Below are 16,908 nucleotides of genomic sequence, written 5' to 3'. Positions count from 1 at the left end.
AATTTGTTTTTGGTTCCCATAACACACTTATAACAAAAACAGGGACAATGGCCATGGCAAAAACCAAAGACAGGGAGACCAAAACCACAGGAAAAAGAGGGGGGGAAATTAAGTATTTGAATAAGATTAAAGAAAAGGACAGAAAGACAGACAGAAAGATACACAATCTGTGAGAGAACAAGGGAATGAAGGATATGGGAGAGGACATTTGAGAGAGAGGTGAAGAAAGAGAGTCAAATTGGGATGAAGGGGTCCAGGTTAAAGTCGTTTCCACAAAATAACTGGCACTGACATATGAAGCATGCTGCACCATTACTGTGAATTTGTCACCCAAGTCCTAGACAGATGAATCAGCCTGTCTACGCATCCATTTATGACTGAAAGAATCGTGCGACAACCACAATGGTTTTCCCTCAGCACTCACAGGTTCATGTGCATGCGTTTGTGGTGCCTATATCCCTCTGTTCCTGGGTTTCTGAGCTTTTAATTGATTTCTTTCTTTCTTAATCACACATAAGTGTGGGTGTGGTTGTGTACCCATCTCTTGACTTATGATGAACTTGAGTGTGTTTGTTAATGGTTGCTGTATAGCCTCTGCCCTAGGTGTGTATTATATAAAATGCTGGCCTGGTGCACATCTACCCCTGTTTATCCAGATGACCTGTTTACTCTTCCTTATAAACAGAGGAAACAGACATGTGCAGAATCTCTAAATGTGTTTGACCCCTTGATATGCATCACTAATCTATTAGGCTTTTTTTTGGAATATTGAGTCCAGCTTTCTGGAACATAGCCACAGCATCTGTCTATGTGTAAGTGTGTTGGTTTGAGTTTCTGTTTGTGCCTTTCATGCAGACAACTGAGATACTGATTGACTGCGATTTGGTGTCACATATAAGCATGATTAACTATGCATCAGGAAATAAAACGTCCTCCATCGAACTAACATTTCACATCAATTAGCATGGATCCATTTTCATTTGGTACTGACACTGCGGTATACAAATATTTGCAGTCCTAATTTTGGATGGAGGGATGCAATAAGAAAAATATGTGATATGCTTGGGGTAAAGTCTATGAGAATGAGAACTTGAGCTTTTTTTAAGCAAGGTTCTCACTGATCGTCTCTGAGATGTCCAACGTACTTAAACACTGGGGAGCAGGGAACTTCACAAGCTTGAAGAAGACAAAATTAAACTAGCAAAGCATGCTCATTGCTAGTGTGAACTGGCAAACTTAACAATCATCTCTGCATGAAGGGTTAGAAATGATTGGCCTTTCAAGCAGAATAGAAGGGCTGGTCACTAGACTAGACTGTTTAATCATATCCACCGAGGAGGTGAACTGTTTGGCAATTGATAGCTACACCCTCACCTGCAAGCCTCACCTGATTCTCCATTTCCTTGCTTTGGTGACAGACTGTAGTGTTGTCTCAAATGTGTTAAAGTTCTTTGTCAAGTCCAACCAAGGCTTGACAACATCCTATGGCAGTATCCACTTCAGCCTCTTGTAACTCCATCCTTCCCACCCCAGTCCTTCTACGGCAAACATGAACATTTGAACTGAAAACATTTGCAAGGGGTCACTCCCCTACGCTGACCATTTGAACCAGTGTTACTCACCCGGCCCGGGCAAACATGAATGTTTGAGTGCCAAACATGGAGCGGATGAATCGGCTACATGTGGAATGCGACAACGGACCCTAACTATCAGCAGCTGGCTTTCTAGCAGAACACTCATCTTAAATAACAAGATTATTACACAGTCATTGAGGAATTGCTGTACTTGGAAAGGGCAAGATCAACAGTGTTGGCTGAATGACACTAACAGAGATGGTTCCCACAAAAGGAGGACAAGGGAAATGATTGAAATGATTATTTACACAAATGCACCAACATGCCAAATCCATGCCTATCTGTTCAAACAAACCCACACTCATTTCACTATGTACTATTACTTTTTTGGTTTCAGTTCACCATCAAGAGGGTGGCATGTACACACTCTTAAAAGCACACACCCACATTCTTGGATGGCATAAGGTGCTGGTTTTGTTGATAACCAAGGAAGACATGCAAAAGCACATCTTCATGCACACAGGGCTCAGAAAAAAGAAAAAAAAAAACTCGGTTTGAAGCTACAAACAAATGTCACTACTGTGATACCTTCAAGGCCACGCCCTTGTTCCTTCAGTCACAAGGATATAATTGGAGAGGATCTAAAGGACCACTGTTGTAAATTTGAAGGGACAATTACTCAATTTGTACAATGAACATGTATCTGAAACAGGTCAGAACTCTGTGCACATATTAGGACTACACTTCCCAAAAGGTACACAGCACAACAATCTTCACAGCATTGTAGAAATAAAAAATTATGAGCTTTTCAGTCTCCCATATATGACTCTGCTCACAAAGTTCAAAAAAGCCCACAGAGGTTTTTCCCTTTAAAAGAAAGCATGACATCAGCCATGGCTAGGTTGACCAAGTGCCTGAACAACACTAATGTGTCTAAACAATGCCGCATCTGGATGGAGACACACTGGGGATAATGACACAGAGCCAAAGAGAGAGGGAGAGGGAGAGAGAGCGAGAGCAGGAATGCAGCGGAAGAGAGCAGAGATGAAAAAAGGGGAAGCAGCCAGCTGTTTAGGACAAGTGCCAGAGTGTCTGCGGATATGCAGAGCTCTTATTTATGGGCGATTCCCCTCTCTCAGCCAACTGCAGCCCTCAGCCAAAGAGAGCAGGAGAGAGAGGAAGAGAAAGTGAGAGGCTCTACTGTGGCCTTTAAGTCACTCACACTTGGTTCCTAAGCACAGCGCCCAACCGACATCCCATAACATGCTACACTAAACTAGTATCATCACTCCAACAGCTTGGAATGCAGTCAGCCATTACTGCAGTTTCCCAACCCACTGCAGCACACTCCCTCTGCAACTATAACTCTATATGGCTTAAGACTTAAGTCTGAATCACCTAGACTAGCATCACTCTCTCAGCAGTGTGCCTGCATAAACAACACATAACCTGAAATAAACTATGCTGTGCTAAAGCTAACAAAATGTGACTCATGCTGGACCAAAGGTGCTTCCTTCCATGCTTAAAGAAAGTATCATCTGTCCAGTGAGGCATGTTGTGTGAAAAGTTTCTGTGACAGATGGATATAAGGTTGAAGCCAGTCTCCTTCTGTGCTGGCACTGAGCTCCTATGGTCCAAGCTAATAAGAGTACAGAGAAGTGTCTGACTTAAGGAAGCAGTAGGAGGGAGTAAAAGAAGCAGATCATATGTTCAGTTTAATTGTCTGTCTGTTCCAAAAAGATGGGCACTGTCTCTCTCAAAACACATTCTGATCCAAAAATGTGTGATATCAGGATGCAGGCTAACAGCATCTGTCTCCTGCTCCATCATTCATCACTTCTCCCTCCACTTCATTCCACTTTTCTATCAGCAGCTCTCACCCTCTATGCCAGAATGCTATGGGGGAGCGGCGTTCGGCTATAATGCTAGTGCAACTTGAAATACAGAGGACATCCAGATGTGAGGTAAAGGAGACAGTTGTGTCCGAGTCCACCTTTGCCGAGTTCGAGTCGAGTCCATGTCCTTAACCAGTCGAGTCCAAGTCCAAAAGGGGCTGAGTTGAACTTAAGTCTGAGTCTTTAACGGTGAAGTCTGAGTCAAGTCCCACCGAGTCCAGAAAGTATCAAACATGCTCAAATGCATTTACATTTATATTGCACAAAACTGAAACATAAATTAAAAGTTTTCTGAATCGCACACAAAATCATGTTTCCTTGGTTATATTACTCTGTTTTTTGTGCTCTCTCACAGTTTCTGCTCATTTTCTTTTTTTTGAATGCATATGCTGTTTTTCCCTTCGCGCTTGTTTCCACATTCTCCGCTTGGTTTTCTAAATGTTGCAGTTCGAGTTTCATGTAAATGAAAAATTAAAATTCCGGGATATTGTACATAATTGGCGGCCGTCAGTGAGCCTTTATCGGGAGACTCCCAGAACTTCGGGGAGAGGTGGGATGTCTGTTTATGTTGTTATTCATTTTTTTAATCTTTCTTTACATGTTACACATGACGCAGACTCGACTCGAGTCCGGACCCAAGTCCAGGATCGAGTACACCAACTCTAGTAGACAGCACTAAATCTGAGGGACCTCCACCTTTCTCCTGTGACTCATATGTTTTGCATTCTTTGTGTGCTGAGTGTGCAAATGTCCACATCCCCAACAAGGAAATGCAGTGAAATAAGTATGTGTGTGTGTGTGTGTGTGTGTGTGTGTGTGAGTGTGTAATTAATGGTGAGGGCTGTGTACTAAACATAGGTAATTTGCAGAGTTAATTTCAGAGGCATTTTCAGTGTAAATGGAGCAAAACGTGGCCAAACAGACACACACAAACATACGCACAGGCATAGAGCAGCCAAATGTCTTACTGCTGTGCATCTCTAAAGTTCCACTATATGTGTATGTATGTATGTATGTGTGTGTGTGTGTGTGTGTATATATGTATATATATATATATATATATATATATATATATATATATATATATATATATATATATATATATATATATATAAAGAGAGAGAGAGAGAGAGAGAGAGTGCGAGAGAGAGGACTGAAATATAATCCAGAAATGCTAAGCCCTGTTGAAATCCTGCTAAATTCACTGATTGGGCTGAATGTAGGCAGGGCCTAATATTCCAATAAAAACGCTTGCCAGGCCACTCATATGGTATATACAGATGGGGCAGAAAAAGGAAGCTATCAACGGCTCCAACCAAATTTCTGAGAAGGCAGGTTGTGAAAAACCTTTGAGTGACTGCAAAAGACCCACTGCAAGACTTGGTGGCAGCAGGCACTGAGGTTTCAGTGAAAACAGTAAAGTGAGTACTAAACGCAGAAGGTTTCCATGCCTGAACTCCAAGGTGTACAACACTACTGACCCAAGAGCACAAGAAAGGTCGGCTCAAAATCATATAAATAAGCCACAGAAGTTTTGGGTTTGTGTTCTGTGGAGCGATGAAACAAAACTGGAACTTTTCGGCACGATGGATCAGCGGTATGTCTGGAAGAAGAAGAATGGAGAAAGAACACTCTGTCCACAGTCAAGCATGGTGGTGGCTCGGTGATGCTCTGGGGCTACTGTGAATCCACTGGCACTGGAAATCTGCAGCGTGTGGAAGGCAAGATGGATTCATTGAAATATCAAGAAATCCAAGGTAAAACATCATGCCATCTGTCAGGAAGCTGAAGCTTGGGCATCACTGGAAATTCCAACAGGACAATGATCCCAAGCACACCTCAAATCTCACCAAGGCTTGGTTGTAGAAGATTCTACAGGGCCATCACATTCACCTGATTGAACCCAATAGAAAATTATTACTGAACTGGAGGCTATTGCTCATAAGGAATGGGCTAAGATTCTTCAGGAACGCTACCAGAAGCTATGCATCTCATTCGCAGCAGAAGGGTGCTCTACTAAATACTAAAGATGCTTGCCATGAAGGGGTTGACTAATTTTGAAACTGGAGAAATCATTAGAAGTTGTATTTTCAGTTGAATTTGGGGAAACCACTTGGAGCATTCATTGTGTTGAACTATTTCAATTGGTTTTGTTTGATTTGTTCACTGCAAACAGCTGAAAGTCTGTACATTTTGACAATAAACCTGATTTGCAATGGGGGTTGAATAATTCTGATTGCAACTGTATGTCTTTTTGTGTTTGTGTTTGTGTGAGTTTGTGTGAGTTTGTGTGTGTGTGTGTGTGTGTGTGTGTGTGTGTGTGTGTGTGTGTGTGTGTGTGTGTGTGTGTGTTAGCCTACCAATGGGGATATAAACAAAACCTCACTTCCTGTTTGTGTGCAATTCCTTGTTACCTGGTGACACTATTTAGGAAGAATGTACAAAAGAATTGGGCTGGAGAGAGAGAGAGAGAGGGAGAGAGAGAGAGTCTGTGTATATGAGAGAAAGGAAGAAAGAAGATGAAAGAAGGTGAAAGAAGATGTATAGCAATGACTTTAAGACCAACATCAGGGTGAGCCCCTTTGGGATGCTGGGAGACTATGATAAGAGGAGGAATCATACAATCATTCATTCTAAATTATACAAAGACTCAGTGTCTCTCTCTCTCTCTCTCTCTCTCTCTCTCTCTCTCACACACACACACACACACACACACACACACACACACACACACATACACACACACAGACGCTTCTGCATTTTGCATTTGAGATGGAGCAAATCCTCAATAAACCTGCCAAAAGAATCAGGTACGCAGACTGGCTTTAGCAGTGGAGCTTGGAGCTTTCACCCTACAGCAGCCTGGCAAATAGCAAACTGGGGGAGGATTCCAGCACTGGCGAGTGATGAAGAATGGTAGACTGTAGAAAAGACAGGCCTTGCTGCACCCTTCACAGTGAGCTATTCTCTCCTGGACTGGAATTCATGTAACCTGACTAAGATGCATCAGTCATACTTTCAGAAACTCTCACACAAATACTGACACTGTTAAGGTGGCATGCAAGAGACATTACAGTGTGGTACTAAAATACACATGCCTACTGGCCAACTAAAGCAATGCTATGTCTTTTCTAACTTGGAATAACATGGAATATTCCTATTGCTATTTACCGTGTTTCTGTTAACTCCATAGCAGCTTATGTAGTTTTGTCATTTTAAATGGTCAACCCTTCAATTAAAACTTAACTATGACATTTCTTTGCATCTCTTCTTTACCATTTCTTTCTCTCTGTCTGTCTGTTTCTCTCTCTCTTGTTCTTTTCTTCCTCCTCCACTGCAGCCACTTCTGGAAAGTCCATTTACACAGCTCCCAGTAACAGCAGGTCCGTCTCCTCCATGGCAGATTCCTGCTTGTGTTTTTTCAATTAGCCTCGGCTCCTGTATACTATTCAGAGGAACATTTGGGAAACCATAATTCTCATGGCCCAACAAAAAAACTAACGGAAAGTCACTTAAGATTTTTTCCGGTAGGAGTTTTGGAAAGACCCATTACTCTGTCAAATGGAGAGAACTCACATGTCCCTATAGAAACAGGTGAGAATTAGATAGAGGGAGAAATAGATGGATGAGGGACTAGATGGGTAGGTAGATGAATACTGCAGGTGGATGGATATGTGTATGGATGGATGGATTGATGGATGGATGGATCAATGAATGGTTGTATGAATGGACGGATTGATGGATACATGTATGTATCAGTGGATGGATGGATCAATGGATGGTTGTATGGATGGACGGATTGATGGATGGATGGACGGATGGATACATGTATGTATCAGTGGATGGATGGATCAATGGATGGTTGTATGGATGGACGGATTGATGGATGGATGGATGGATGGATGGATGGATGGATACATGTATGTATCAGTGGATGGATGGTTCAATGTATGGTTGTATGGATGGATACATTTATGGATCAGTGGATGGATGGATAAGTGGTTGGTGCGAAGGATATGTGAGTGGATGGATGGATAAATGCATACAGTAAGTGGATGGATGGAGGAATGGAAGATGTATGGATGGATAGGGGTTGGGTGGGGGTTGAATTGATGAATGGATGGATAGATGGATCGATAGTCAGATGGGATTGTTGAATAGTTCTGACAGGGAGTAAGACATAAAATTGTGCATATTGCAGGGCAGAGAAAAGGTGGATAGCCAGAGCAGAAGGAGGTGGGGTGAATGAGTGCATGGATGGACGGATATCCCTAAGAATGCAGATGAAAGTCGACTGGTCCGGATCTTCAGAGGGCCACAGGGAGAAGGGACAGATCTAGAGGCCTCACATCAAAGCTGCAGTGCCTGAGAGACAGATGAGAGGAGCAAAGTCTGCTCCACCCTCCCTCTGTCCTCGTCATATTTACACAGATGAGTCCAAACAGCCCTCAGCATCCTTCTGGCAATGGCATGGCAAAACACCAAGCCAGACACAGACACACACACACACACACACACACACTCACACACACACACACTCACACACTAAACAGTCTTGGATCAGACATACACATAACCCTAACATAAACAGACAAGTTCATGCTTATGCAACTCACTACCATGCGAAATGTTGCACAATATACTCCACTGAATTTAACAACTTGAACCTCAAACAGCCATTCACACAAACTGGCTAACTCATTACGATCCACACCATCGCTCTGGATGTATACAGAAAGGGTACAGGAGTTCAGCAGGGAAATGTGGATGCCACTGTAACAGCTCCCACACACTGCACACATTCACTGTGAATCCTAAATACTGCCTTAGTCTAGTCCAGTCTCACAGAGACCTTTACATATCCCGACTGTGGAAACACTGCCAACTGTCATACCTGTGTGAGTGTGTGTGTGTGTGTGTGAGAGAGAGAGAGAGAGAGAGAGACAGAGAGAGAGAGAGAGAGAGTGTGTGTGTGTGTATAAATGAAAGTGTGTTCTCAGGTATTGGAAGTGACAGACCCCACCACCACCACCCACCCAGACAGTCAGACAGACAAACAGACAGATAAACAGACACATAGAGACACAACTCTGACCAATCCAGTGAAGTTCACAGCTCTTACCTGTGTGTGTGTGTGTGGAGTCCGTGTGTGAGAGCTTCATATCTGCCGTAGCAGTTCCAGAGCTTCGCATTTAGACCCAGGGCTCATGTGAGAAGAGAGAAAGAGAGCAGGGGGTGGGGGGTGGGGGTGGGGTGGGGGGTGAGGGAGAGAGAGAGAAAGAGAGAGAGGGAGAGAGGTGTAGAGAGAGGGAGAGAGGGAGAGAGAGAGAGAGAGAGAGAGAGAGAGAGAGAGAGAGAGAGAGAGAGAGAGAGGGAGAGAGAAAGAGTGAGAGAGAGAGTGTACTGGAACACTGCAGCCCCCAGCCCCGGCCACTCCAACTCTACAGTCTGAGGATGAAAAGAGAAGTCTTCATTACCAGCTGGAGACCACGCCTACACCCCCTCTCTCCTTCCCTCCCTCCCGCTCTTCCTCCCTCCCTCTCTTCCCTCACTCTCCCAGCCAGTAGCACACTCCAGGGCTGGCCCCAGCCAAAAGAGGGCCAACCATCTGCCAAAAAAAACCTCCAAGTACAGTTCACTGCCAGCACAGTGCAGAGTGAGAGAGAAAGAGAGCGAAAAGGAAGAGAGAGAAAGGAGCTATGACAGATAAAGGGACAAACACACAAGGGAGGGAAAAGTAGAGCAAAAGAAGGTCAGAAACACTTTTAATCATTGTTGCTGAGCTCTTTAATTAAATCGTGCTTTAGAAAACACCAGATCAAACAGCTTGTGTAGCTTTCTTGGTGACATGAATCAGATGTTTCCCTCTCTCTCTCTCTCTTTCTCTCTCTGTGTGTGTGTGTGTGTGTGTGTGTGTGTGTGTGTGTGTGTGTTTGTGTGTGTGTCATTATGCCCTCTGTGGACATTTACAGTAGAAATACAATTGGTTACCTTACTCATCACCCACATCTGCCTTACACTGCTACCACACACTATCTGATCATTCCTTCCCTTGCTCACTTTCTCTTTCTCTCACCCCTGCCAAAGTGAGTGTTGTCCCCTTCGGAGTAGAAAATTGCTCTTTAAGGAGAACTGCATACTGCCTGTAATTATGAGGGGGTTGTGCATGGAGAAAGACTCAGAGCCCTACCCCCTATGCCACCACATATATATACACACACACACTGTCTCTCTCTCTCTGCAGGCCAAGCCAAACCAGGGCACACACACTGTCACGAAGAGACAGTTGAGACTTTAATCTTTTTTTTTTTCAAAGGCCATATTTATTCAGGCTGTCTGAAGCATGGGAGAAATGATGTGTTTCCTGAAAAGATACAATTATAGAGCACACACCGCAATGGAAAATGAATGCATTAGGACAACAATTACAACAAAAAATCTGCTTAGTAGCAAAAAGTTTCCTTATTGCATTTTTCTTATTGCACATAAAAATTGCACATGCACCTTTGTTGAAATGCCCTGAAGCTCATTACCTGCCTGTTTTAAAGCTGCAGTCATTTCTTTGTGATTTAGCATCACACACGTTGCTCTCATGGTATGTAAATGGGGGCTAAAATTAAAGCACACTAAAAGGAGCACGGCTTCACCCAAGCACTGATCTCTTTTTGTTCACCCAAACTCTCCCTCACACACCATGATGTGTGTTTGCATAACCCCAAACAATTAACTACTGTACAGAGAAGACATTTTACTGTCGTACAGCCAGAGAAAATGATTGAGAGTACGAAATGCGATGCAGTAAATGCTTCACTAGAAAGACTTTTAAAGGCGCCACAAGAAATTGTAAGTAAATTATTTATATTTTTGTTATTGGAATTCTATATGTAGTTTTTGTACCAGAAAAAAATATTTTAAAAAAGTATAAATAAATAAAGTATACAGTAGCTGACTAACGCAATATATGAGTGTATTTAGTGTTCTATAAATGGGTTTATAAAGACCCCATAATGACTTAATCCCAAATAAAGTAAACATAATATCACATATACAATTCAGGCTGTAAATTATAAACCGATTAGGTGGTCACAGATGTCGAATTGGCCATCGAACCTTAGCTGTTCCACACACGCTGGCTGGGAAATGTGTTACATTGCTAATAATCTGAATATGTTTACTGAGTGAATGTATTAATTGGGAAATGAGATAATGCATCCATCTGATTTTTACGAAACAAACATGAATTGAACTACTTTATCAAGGCAGAAATTGATAGGAAAGTGAAAACGTGAAAGGATGAAGAGGAGATGAGGATGAGAGAAGAAGTATGTATGGCTTTCAAATGAGCAAATATACTAAATATAATGAGCATTATGGTTCAGTGGAGGCCCATGCACCAACTCATTAACACCTCCTCACAGACACACAGTCTTCTAAATGGCATAATAGTGTCAAATTAACACAGCACCACAAAAAGAGCATTTGCAGTTCCAGACTGTCATCATCATCAGCCTCCATGCCACATGTGGTGAAAGGAAAGACACACGCCTGGATTTAGGAAGAAAGAAAGAAAGAAAGGAGAAAAGAATCCTTTAATCGTTGCCCTCTTTATTGTTTAAGGACGATAATCTCCTCAAGCCCGAGAAAAACACGCCATCTTAAATGCGGTCTCATGATTCGAATCCCACAGTCATCCCCAAGCTCCAGGGGTGTAATTTCACTTTGCTGTGATAACATAGCTGATAAATACATCCAAAACAGTGAGTGGAGAAAGAGCTTGAAGAAAACAGTGTGATAATATGAGGCTGTAACTGAAAGCTCATGGACAAAGGCAGGGAAAGTAAGTATTCTACAGTGCTGAGATTCCAGAGTGATACCTATTTCAACCACTAGGGGACCTAATGAGCTGTCTGAGCATTTCAGAATCTTGAGGAAAAAAAAAGAAATAGTTGTCCAGTGTGCTGAAGCATCAGATGCGATTCAACAAACTTCAATGGAAATTCTGAAACTGGTCACAATAATCAAAATGCTTAAATATATGTTTTCGTTTCTATTTTATCTGCCTTACCAATAAACATTCAAACACTTTAAAAATGTCTTGCCCTCGTACACAAATGAAGTCCATTATGAATGGAAAGTGAGCTTTCTGTATTTCTCTAAAAATACACTTGCATGACTGTGTCTTACCTCATCTAACTGTACATAAAGACTTCAGACATTTTCTTGATTACAGATCAAAAGAGCCTCTGATTAGACAGACAATATTATATATCAGATTTATAGGAACAGGTCCCACCACAGAAGACCCCAGGGTTTCTAGAAATATACAGTAAAGATCAGATCAAAAAATATAATGTACATGTATGTTGATTACTTAAAAACAGAAAACCACACATTTGAGTGATCTGGCTGCTCAAATTTAAGTAGAAAGGCTAAGTGGTGTGAGAAGCATTATATACAGTGCCCTCCACTAATATTGGCACCCTTGGTAAATATGAGCAAAGACGGCTATGAAAATTGTCTTTATTGTATATGATGTTTTGTTAAAAAAATTCTTTTTTTTTTTATTTGACTTTTTTAAATTATTATTTATTTATTTATTTTTACATCTCTCATGGACATCAAACAATTGCAAACACAACACAGGTTTATCGAAAAAAAAATATTTTTGTTAAATATAGGTGTGCCACAATTATTGGCACCCCTATGAATTCATATATTTCTGAACATCCCTATGAACAATATATTTGAAGTATATTCCCATCGACATTTTACATTTTTTAGTACACCTGGGTGACTAGAACAGGAACCTATTCAACCATGTCTTCCTGTTTAACATGGGTATAAATATGAGGTAACACATAGGCCAAATTCCCTTAGTCATTCATAATAATGGGTAAGACCAAGGAATATAGCTGTGATGTGCTGCAAAAGGTTGTTGAGGTTCACAAAATGGGAAGTGGCTATAAGAAAATAACACAAGCATCGAAAATGCCCATTTCCACCATCAGAGCAATAATTAAGAAGTTCCAGTCAACTGAAATGTTACAAATCAACCTGGAATTGGACACGTGTCTATATTGTCTCAACGCCCTGTGAAGAGGACGGTATGAGTGGCCAAAAAATCTCCAATGATCACAGCTGGAGAAGTTAGTTGTGTCTTGGGGTCTGAAAGTCTCCAAAACTACAATCCAAAGACACCTACATCACCACAAGTTGTTTGGAAGGGTTTCAAGAAAAAAAGCCTCTACTCTCATCCAAAAACAAATTCAAGCAATTTCAGTTTGCCAGACACTACTGTAACTTCAAATAGGATCAGGCCATATGGAAAAGTACCTCATGCCCATGGTTAAATATGTTGATGGCTCTTTAATGTTTTGGGGCTGTTTTTCTCCCAGAGGACCTGGACATTTTGTTAGGATACATGGCATCATGGACTCTATCAAATATCAACAGATATTAAATGAAACCTGACTGTCTCTGCCAGAAAGCTTGAAATGGGCCGTGGTTGGATCTTCAGCAGGACAATGATCCAAAACACATCAAAATCAACACAAAAATGGTTTACTGACCACAAAATCAAGGTCCTGCCATGACCATCCCAGTCCTCTGACCTGAAACCCATAGAAAACCTGTGGGGTGAACTGAAGGTGAACATTCTGTATGGAGGAATGGTCTCAGATCCTTTGCCATGTATTCTCCAACCTTATCAGTCATTATAGGAGAAGACTCAGAGCTGTTATATTGGCAAAGGAAGGTAGCACAAAGTATTGACTAAAACAGAGGCACACCTACATTTAATAAAGTTTTTTTTTGATAAACCTGTGTTTTCTTTGCAATTGTTTGATATTCATGAGAGCAGAGTATTTTTGTGAATTTTCTGAACAAAAGATCAAAAGGTTAAATAATAAAGACAATTTTTCACAGCCTTCTTTTATCACTTTTACCAAGGGTGCCAATATTAGTGGAGGGCACTGTAAAACTAACTAAATCTGCAATACGCCTCATAATACAGTAATACAAAAAAAACCCTGAGATTAATATAAAACATATACACAAATCATATTAAAACATTAAAACCACCTGCCTAATATTGTGCCACCAAAACAGCTCTGACCCATCGAGGCATGGACTCCACAAGACCTCTGAAGGTGTGCTGTAGTATCAGGCACCAAGATGTTATCAGCAGATCCTTTATGTTCTGTAAGTTGCGAGTTTGGGCCTCCGTGGATTGGACTTGTTTGTCCAACACATCCCATAGATGGTTGATTGGTATGAGATCTGAAGAATGTGGAGGCCTTATCAACACCCTGAACTCTTGGCCATGTTCCTCAAACCATTCCTGAACAATTTTTTCAGTGTGGCAGAGTGCATTATCCTGCTGAAAGAGGCCACTGCTGTTAAGAAATACCGTTGCCATGAAGGGGTGTCCTTGGTCTGCAACAATGTTTGGGTAGGTGGTATGTGTCAAAATAACATCCACATGAATGCCAGGACCTGAGATTTCAGAGCAGAACATTGCCTAGAGCATCACACTGCCTCTGCCGGCTTGTCTTCTTCCCATAGTGCATCCTGGTGCCATCTCTTCCTCAGGTAAGCGACACACCTGCACCGGCCATCCACGTGATGTAAAAGAAAATGTGATTTCTGACTAGACCACCTTCTTCAGGTGTTTTGTAGGTCAGCATGGGCACTCTGACTGGTCTGCAGCTACGCAGCCCCATACATCACAAGCTGTGATGCAGTGTGTGTTCTGACAACTTTCAATCATAGCCAGCATTAACATTTTCAGCAATTTATGCTACAATAGCTCTTCTGTGAGATCGGACCAGACTGGCTAGCCTTCACTCCCCACGCATATTATTGAGCCTTGGGCACCCATGACCCTGTTCCCAGTTCACCGGTTGTCCTTCTTTGGACAATGGTTGGTAGGTACTAACCACTGCATACTGGGAAGACCTCATAAGACCTAACATTTTGGAGATGCTCTGATCGTTTAGCCATCACAATTTGTCAAAGTGGCTGAGATCCTTATGCTTGCCCATTTTACCTGCTTCTAAAACATCAACTTTGAAAGCTGACTGTTCACTTGCTGCCTAATACAATATATCCCACCGCTTGACAGGTGCCATTGTAACGATATAACCATTGTTATTCCCTTCACCTCTCAGTAGTTTTAATGTTATGGCTTTTCGGTGTATACATGAAAAATGGCTAGTTAAACCTGAAGTGCTTTGTGCATATTTTGTTAGTGTCTGATCTTACCCTTTAATGGTCAAATGGCAAACAATAGCATCTAAAGCAATGTAAATCTAAAGCAAATTTCCAGCATTTATTCCACTTTATTAATGATCACACAACTAAAAAACATTTATTAAGTTGTTTGAATCTGAAGGTTGCTACAGCCATCTTTGACCAGCATTGTGAAAAAGCTGGTCTACTTTCACAACCAATTGTAGACCTTTGTTGTGGACCGCATAATGAATACATTATTTGGACCGAACAGATAATGTGTTCTAAACAAATACAAATACAGATATGAATAGGAGCTACACTACAGTTTTGTTTTTTAGAAAGTTTTCAGAAAGCTTCACTGGATCAGTACTGGGATAATGCGGGATGAAACAAACAAAAATGATTCACACAAGGCTTTTACTTTCATGCGGAGCTTGAATGGCTTGTGGGTTGGGTTGCCAGGGTTCGGTAAAATTCCCACCTCAATTACAACACAAAAAACACACAAATACCTGAAACTAGCCCCAAAGGTTAGCAGTGGACAAATGAAACAAGTTAACAGTGGTGCACATTGTGTGCGTCAGATCTCTACAGGGCTCTCCGAAAAAGAATCATTTAACTAATAAAATACACTATATGGCCAAAAGTATATGGACACCTGGCCATCACACCCATATGTGGATCTTCCCTAAACCCTTGCCCCTAAGTTGAAAGCACACAACTGTAAAGTATGTCTTTGTATGCTGCAGCATTAAGAGTTCCTTTCACTGGAACTAAGGGGCCCGAACATGTTCCAGCATGACATTGCCCCTTGTGCACAGAGCAAGGTCCGTGAAGTTGGAGTGGAAAAACTTGAGTGACCTGAACAGAGGCCTGACTTTAACCCCACTGAACACCTTTGGGATGAATTGGAGCACAAACTGTGCCCCAGGTCTCCTCAGTCAACTTCAGTGCCTGACTAATACTAACTAATGCTCTTGTTGCTGAATGAACACAAATCCCCACAGCCATGCTAGTGGCACAAATCCCCACACCCAAAGTCTAGTGGAAAGCTTCCCCAGAAGAGTGGAGGTTATAACAGCAAAGAGGAACAAAATCTGGAATGGGATGTTCAACAAGCAATTATGAGTGTGAGTGGACAGGTGTCCACAAACCTTTGGCCAAATAGTGTGTATTAATTTGTCCACTGGACGTCTTGTTGAGAAGATGAATAAATTTATGTTCTGCAAATTGCTATTTGTTGTTATAATTTGTGAATGGAAAATGACATAGTGGCAGAGTCCACAATAAAATGAAGAAAAAACAACAACAACAAAAACAACACAAAAAACAAACAAACACACAAACACCCACACCCAGTTTAAATCTAAACATGAATATAGAGGTAAGTATTTGGAGCACAGATACATAGATAGTTGCAGTGTGTTACACCCCTAATACATACAGAATAGGGGACTTTACACTCTGCTCAAAGATATGAGGCATTGCCCAAGCAGCAATTTGAAAAAGATTAGCTGTTTGTCTTCAGGTAGTTTTTAGATGCAAGTAAACTAGAAAAAATGACAAAGACAAAAGTAAATATGTGAAGTAAGTTATTTACACATAGACTGGCCCAAGGTTTTACACAATCTAGCTGAATGGAGCATTGTAGCCACAGGATAGTGTCGCCTACCAAACATGTCATCCATGCCATAAACAGTAGTGTGGGAGATTATCTGTCATAATGGGCTTCATTGCACAGATTACTCAGAGGCCATTCAGCCAGGAGCCACCTGTGCCGATAGGAGAATACCACGTGCTATCCATGGCATTTACTGCGGCCCTCTGGCTAGGTTTAGCTGGCTGTCACCAGGGAAACGACTGCCAGTGGCCTGTGTGTGTGCGCTGAGCGTGTCAGGTTGTTCCAGGCCATGTTGATGCTGGCAGTGTGTATGTATATATATGTAGAGTCATAAAATAAATCCACACCAAATTAAAGATGTTGGCATAGTGGGGCAAATATATGACACATCAACAACATGGGGTGACAAATAAAAATTGTAGGGCACAAATTTCCTGAGTTTTATCTGACATCTAGGCCAAGTCTTAGGTTGGAGATGTATATGTGTGTGTGTGTAAGAGTGAGTGTGTGAATGAGCATGTTTGAATTTGTGGAAATGACTGTGTACGTAGTTAAGAGTGCATTTTATAGCACAAGGTTTGGATAG

At 41.6% G+C, this 16,908-nt stretch overlaps 1 protein-coding gene across 4 annotated transcripts in view; it reads right to left on the bottom strand.

The window, feature by feature from the left end:
* The window catches only part of LOC108275154 (uncharacterized), a 225,158-nt gene that overhangs the window by 31,661 nt on the left and 176,589 nt on the right, over nucleotides 1-16,908 (bottom strand). For 3 of the 4 annotated variants that reach the window (XM_053685789.1, XM_053685790.1, XM_017485772.3), the window contains one exon: nucleotides 8,592-8,917. The gene's annotated coding sequence lies outside the window, so the exon portion shown is untranslated. Of the gene's footprint in view, nucleotides 1-6,745; nucleotides 8,474-8,591; nucleotides 8,918-16,908 lie in introns of those variants that run through there. The other variant, XM_047159771.2, reaches the window with a different exon arrangement.

The sequence above is a fragment of the Ictalurus punctatus genome, chromosome 14 (genome assembly GCF_001660625.3).
Source record: "Ictalurus punctatus breed USDA103 chromosome 14, Coco_2.0, whole genome shotgun sequence".
NCBI lineage: Eukaryota > Metazoa > Chordata > Actinopteri > Siluriformes > Ictaluridae > Ictalurus > Ictalurus punctatus.
Note: the sequence above shows the minus strand (reverse complement) of the source record. Positions and strands in the feature narration are given on the sequence as shown.